This window comes from Pristis pectinata, chromosome 19, assembly GCF_009764475.1.
Source record: "Pristis pectinata isolate sPriPec2 chromosome 19, sPriPec2.1.pri, whole genome shotgun sequence".
Lineage (NCBI taxonomy): Eukaryota > Metazoa > Chordata > Chondrichthyes > Rhinopristiformes > Pristidae > Pristis > Pristis pectinata.
In genome coordinates this window covers 31,357,192-31,364,032 of record NC_067423.1, presented here as the reverse complement: position 1 = coordinate 31,364,032, position 6,841 = coordinate 31,357,192, and the positions used below count along the sequence as shown (strand labels likewise).

The 6,841-nt window shown below is 43.4% G+C and overlaps 1 protein-coding gene across 1 annotated transcript in view; it reads left to right on the top strand.

Annotated features, from left to right (window-relative positions):
• LOC127580572 (mucin-19-like) overlaps nt 1-6,841 on the top strand; it is a 72,944-nt gene that overhangs the window by 40,625 nt on the left and 25,478 nt on the right. The window lies entirely within an intron of this gene.

The window sequence follows — 6,841 nt, the reverse complement described above, 5'->3', positions numbered from 1 at the left end:
ACAGAATACTTTTGTCATTGATCATTTTAGTGAACCTTGTGTTAATTTTTGCACACTAAAGATGGATGGATCGAGTTTGGGTTATTGTAGGAGCAAGTGAAAGCCCAGTATAGTGCTGTGATAGTGATTAAAGCCCAGGTTAAACATGAAGGTCTAGCACAATTTTTTCGGTGATGGGGCATCCCTGTCAAACTTCCTGTTCCAAAAGATCTCCACGCTCTATTGCAGAGGCCTATGGTCAGACTCCACCTACCCTGACAATGAAGACTGTACCACAACCTTCTTCAGGGTGCTCCCCTAGAGGCCAGGTTTGGCAATCAGATTAAGTTCCAGGCTGGGGAGAGAGAGTCAATATGAGGAACAGCAGAGCAGCAGATAGTGTTACAGCTGCAAATCTCCAATGGCCTGTGCTCAATTTTGTACTCGGGTGATAATAAGTTTTTGCAGTTCCATATACTTAGCATCAAAGATGGGCTGCTCGAGATGGCAAGATTATGGCAGGGATAATTTATTCCAACTATATCTATATTAAGTTTGATTATAATATCTGAATTCAAGATACTCCATTGCAGAGTATAAGCAATCACATTTTCAAATTCTATTACAGAATATTATGCAAAACAACATTGCTCTATGCTGAAAAACAATGGTGTTTTTGCTCAGTGTCATTCTACAGTTGATTACATTCAATACTATCAGGTAAGGACAAACATTATGTAAATATGTGCAAATGTAAACCTCTCATAATTGAAACAACATGAAAAGTTACACAACCATTTTTAACAGAAAGGATGAAAGAGACAGTAAAACCTGTCCTACAATCCCACCCCCAGCCTCTTAAATTACCTTGCAAACTCATCCGAGCTTCATCACGATTCCACAATCCCATTATTTCATTCATTTTCAGTATCTGGGCATCACCGGCAAGGCCAGTATTTATAGCCCATCCCTAAATGTCTTGAGAAGATGGTCATGATGAAATGCCTTCTTGAACCACTGCAGTCCTTCTGGTGAAGGCATTCCTTCCAAGCAGAAGCTCCAAGATTTTGACTCAGTGGGATTTGAGAGGTGCTATCGAGGTAACCTGGGCAAATAATTGCATGGCATTTTTTAACTAGTATGTACTGCAACCAGTGTGCTCCAGTAATGGAGCAAAGGAGTACTTTGGGTGACTGAGAGGGTGCCAATCAAGTGGGCTTCTTTGGCCTGGATGGTGTTGAACTTCGTGAGGGGTGTTGACACTGCAATTATCTATGAATGTGGACAATACTCTATCATGTTTATGGTATGCCTTGTTGATTGTGGAAAGGTCTTGAGGTTTAAGGAAGTGAGATGCTTGCTGCAAGATACCCAGCCTCTTACCTGCTCTTGTAGTCACAGTATTAATGTGGCTGGACAAGTTGAGCTTCTGGTCAGTGGTGGCCCTCATGATGAGGTGGATTTGATGATGATAATGCCATTGAGTGTCAAGGACAGGTAGTTAAACTCCCTCTTGCTGGAGATTGGATGACATTTTTGGAGCATGAATGTTACTTGCCTCATATCAGCCCGTGCCTGAATGTTTAGGTCTTGCTGCTTGCAATCATGGATCGCTTTATTAGCTGTGGAGTTGTGAATGGATTTACAGAAGCCTGCAAACATTTCCACTTCTGACCATTTAGTGGAAGGAAGGTCATTGATGAAGCAGCTGAAGATGGTTGGGCTTCAAACACTACCCTAAGGAACTCCTGCAGTTATGTCCTAGGATTGGGATGACTGAACTCCAGCAACCGCAGCCGTCTTCCTTTATGTGAGGTTGTCTGGCATGTCGGACTGGGAGGCCAACCATTTGTCTGGCAAACTTAGATGGGATGAGGCCTCAGAAGTCACACGTGTCGATTGGATAATAGTTGAATACGAACCCTTTTTGGTCTACAATGTTACAAAGGTTCAGCTTCTGCTGTTGTCATCTCTGGATTTCAGTTTGCAAAATGCATATTAATTTAGTAATGTTCAATGAAGAAAATAATTGTTACATGTGCATTTGTATTAAAGCTGTGCAGGATTTCCATTTGCAACTGCCAGGATGTCGATCACTGTTTCTGTGCTGCTCTGGGGGCATATGTTCATGCGTGTGCTGCAAGAGGTGTCATTCTGAAAGGCTGGGGTGCAGAAGTTTGCAGTAAGTTGAGATTCTTACCTTTCATAGAATTTCACAGCTTTTCCTGCAGAAAGAAGATCAATTTCTAACATAAAATAAAGCTTTGAGTTTATTGATGTTCAGAGACCCAAGCCCATTAACATGTAAATATTGCTTTTTATTGAGAAAATGTATTTTAATATGATGGCAAGCATTTTTGATTGATTGATTAGAATAGTGAGGATGACAGCTTATGGACCTACCAGCACCAAATAAGTGGTGACTGAGTTATTAATAGAGAGGAGAGTTCACTGAGTACCCAAAAAGGAAGTAAAATGAAAACACTCATCGTATTCACATTAAATATAATCCCTTTTACTTTGAAACAAGTTCAGATGAAGAAGCTATCAGCCGATTTGATGTCTTGTTTTCAGAATATTATTCCTACTCTCTTTCCATTACAGTGAGAAGCTGTTTCTTAAATGAGTGCAGCATGGTGACCTCAAAAGCTCTTCCTGATATTTGGTTCCAGCAGGTTTTACCCACGATTAAAGAGATGTTCAGTGACATTAATTCTAAATTACTCTTCACACCCTTGAAACTATGTACCATTTTTCTTGCTGCCCTAGTATTAATTTAGTTTCATCTTCTTCATTCTATTAAGTGTCTTCCAAGATAGTATCTTAGAGAAACAGTGGAGCTAAAATGGCCAAGATGATCAGTTTTTCCCAACAGCTCAGCACAGGTGGAAACTGGAGTTGAGGTCACAATTCAATCAGCCATGACATTAAATGGTGAAAAAGGCCCCTAATTCACATGTTCATAATCAATAATCAGGCTTGTTACATTTCTCTATTCTGTCGAGGGTGACAATGAAAGGACTGTAATGTATTCTGATAATGAGTGTACCTTGGAGGAAAACCCAGAGGCAATCTTAGGAAATAGAAGTAATGTGTCTGGCAACTGTAGCAAACAAAGCAAAGGGAATTGCTGCACCTTATAGATTATACACAGTGTAGCCATATTGTGCCACTGTTGAGGTAGTAAGTACAGTGGATGGTGTGGTAATAAAGAGACTTGCTTCGTCCTGGATAGTGCCAAGCTTCCTGAGTGACGTTGAAGCTGGATTAATCCAGTGGAAGGTATTCTACCATATTATTGACTGGAGCCTTACAGGTGGTACAAGGCTCTAGTGAGTTGGGAGATGTGCCACTCACTGCAGTGTACCTAATCTCGTTTCGACAAAATATCAATTTATTAATGTCACTGGGCTGATTGACTAGAATGACTAATCACTAGAATGTTGATAGCAAGAGTTTTAATGATAGTTAATGCCTTTAAATGTTAGACTTTGCCTCTCTCTCATGTGGTACAAATTTATTTGTCACTTCTCAGCATGGATCTAAATATTGTGCAGGCCTTTTTGCCTTGGGTGTGGATTGCTTTGTTTTTTGAGGAGTTACAAATGGGACTAAACTCTATCCAATCAACATTGAACATTCTCATAGGTCACAAGAAAACAAGAAAATATTAGCAGTAGGACACCAGGCCACTCAAACCTGCCCTGTCATTCAATACGATCATTGCTGATCAGTGCTGGCCTCGATTCCCTTCCAGTGCCATTCCCCAAAACCCTAAATTCCTCAATCTTTCAAATATTTATGTAACTTCACCTTCGTGATCTGGTCTCCACCACACTCAAGGGCGGAGAATTCCAGAGATTCACTACCTTCTGCAAGAAGAAATTTCTACAAACCATAATTTTAAATGACCGGCCTCTTATTTTGTAGCTCTGTCTCCTTGTTTGTGAATCTCTCACTAGTCAAGCAGAGAAACAGAGTTTAACCTTTCAAGTTGAAGACCATTCATCAAATATCCTGAGGAAGGGTCTTTAATCTACGTGCTAACTCTGTTTCCCTTCCCTCAGATGCTCTCTTGTCTGCTGGATGTTTCCAGCATCTTTTTATTTTGGATTTCCAGCGTTTGCAGTTTTTACTTTGTTTATATGGAACATTCTCAGTTCTGACATGATGAAAGAATTATTCTTGATGAAGCAGCTGCAGACATTTGAGCTTAGGACATTGCCCTAAAGAATCCCTGCAATCTTGTTCCTGGGTATGAGATAATTTACCTGTAACAACAGCAGTCATTTTCCTATGTGTGACATAGGAAACCATTGGAGGGTTTCCCCCGAATCTCACTAGTTTTAATTTTCAGCATCTGGCCGACTCATTGGTACACCAGATCTTTATCTGTAGACTTGCTGTCCACATACACGAGGTCAGACATGTATTATTAGGAGTGTGAATAGAGTGCGCCACAGAGTTACGGCCGGGGTCGGAGTTGGGAAAACCAGGGATCGGGAACAATCTGGAGTGTGAACTGGGGTCCACAGTGTTTCTAAGTTTGATTTTGTCTCAACGTTCCAGATCCCGGCTCCAGCTGCAGACGTGGCTTGTTCTCGCAGTAATACAAGCTGAAACTCACCAGATTCTGTTTCCAAAGCTCCCTTTAAAGTTACTAGGGCATAATTTATCCAGGTTCACTGTAAAATGTGTTATAGTACTGTATGACGTTAAAAAAAGTAAAAGTCTTGGGGTAATAGGAGTAACATTTAACAGTCTAGAAAACTTGCCAGTCTGGCACCACCGAAGTCTCAAGGATAAAAACAAAACTGCTGGAGGAACCCAGAAGTCAGGCAGCATCTGAAGAAGCAAAGGGATAGCTCACGATTTGGGTTCATGATTTCATGAGGGAGGGGTGAGGCAAGGGCTGGCAGGCAATAGTTAGAACCTGCTGAGGAGGGAGATGCTGGACAGATGGAGCCAGGTGGTGAGGGAGGGGGTTGAGTCAGGAGACAGTGGCTGGTGGGTGGAAGGTAGAGACAGATAAGGAAAGAGAAAAAATGGGCTCAGATGGAGCCATGTGGTAGGAGGGGAGGGTGGAGGTCGAGACAGAGGCTGGAAGGCGATAAGTGGAAACAAGAAGCTGCAGATACTGGAATCTGATAAGTAAGAAAGATAAGTGGAACAAGATAAGGGAGGGATGATGATGGCCAGATGGAACCAGTTGAGGGAGGGGACAGGAGAACCAGAAGGTGCAGTGTGTGGGTGAGGGGATTAAACCGGATTACAAGGAGAAGGTGGAGGTGGGTGGGGGGGGGGGGGGGGGAATGAACCCGAAGGACAGAAAAAGGAGCACAGAGCATGTGAGTTAACTGAAGTTGGAAAATTCAATGCTCATACCATTGCGTTATATACCACTCAGGCAGAAAATGAGGTGCTGTTCTTCTCCGTGGAGAAGGCTGAGGACTGACAGGTCAGTGTGGGAATGGGAAGGTGAGTTGAAATAACCTGCATCTGGAAAGTCAGGATGGCCAATGGGGACAGAGCATATGTGTTCCGCAAGATGGTTACCTCGTCTAGGCTTGGTCCCGCTGATGTAGAGGAGGCCACGTTGAGAGCACCAAGTGTAGTAGATGAGATTTGAAGAGGTGCATGCGAATTTTTGTCTGACCTGGAGGGGCTCTTTGGTGAGGGAGGAAGTGTAAGGATAAGTGTTGCACCTCCTAAGGCTGAGCGAACCAGGGAGTCACGGAGAGAGTGGTCTCTGCGGAAAGCAGAGGGGGTGGGGAGGGGAAGATGTGACTGATGGTGGGATCCTGTTGCAGCTGGCAGAAATGATGAAGGATAATGTGCTAGATGTGAAGGCTAGTAGGGTGAAAGGTGAGGACCAAGGGAACTCTCTGTGCTGTCTGGGTGGAGTGGAGTAAGAGCAGAAGTCCTGGAAGTGGAGGAAACGTGAAAGAGGGCTCCATCAACTACAGTACAATGAAAGCCACTTTTCTTGAAGGAGAAGGACATTTCAGATGTCCTAGAGTGGAAAGCCTCATCTTGAGAACAGATATAGTGGAGATGGAGAAACTGAGAAAAGGGATGGAGTCCTTAAAGGAGACAGGGTGGGAGGTGTAGTCAAGGTACTTGTGGGAGTCAAGTGGCTTTATAGTAAAAATGGTTCTGTCTCCCACCAGTTCCATCTGCCTATCACCCACACACAGCACATTCTGGTTCTCCGATCCCCTCTGACAATTGGTTCCATCTACCCCTCATTCCTCCCTGATTTGGTTCCAATTATCGCCTTCCAGCCTCTGTCTCTTACCCCACTACACACCACACACCCACACTTGGCTCCATCTGCCCTTGCTTTTTTTTTTCTCTCGTTCCTTATCTGTCTCTACCTATCACCCACCAGCCACTGTTTCCTAATTCCACACCTCCTCCACCCCACCTGGCTCCATCTGTCCATATTCTCCCTCTTCACCTTTTGTCTCCCAGCCCCTGCCTCACCCTTCCTTCTCACCTCTTTATACTGGCTGCTTCCCCTCTACACGCTATCATGATGCAGAGTCTCAACTTGAATCATCGACCATTCCTTCCCCTCTACAGATGCTATTTGACCCTTTGAGTTCCTCCAGAAGTTTGATTTTTGCTCCATATTCCAGCATCTGCATTCTTCTGTGCCCCAAAGACCCAAGGGTGTCAGAGTTTTATTGTGCCTGGGTTTCTTCATCCAAAACTTGCTGCCTTGACTCCAAGTTCATTGAATCCTATCTCAGCTCTGGAATTCAAGTTATTTCTCCATGTTTGAATAAGGCTGTTGTGAGATCTGGAGTGGTGCGGGCCTGATGGAACTAAAACTGTGTATTGATCAAGAGGCTCTTTA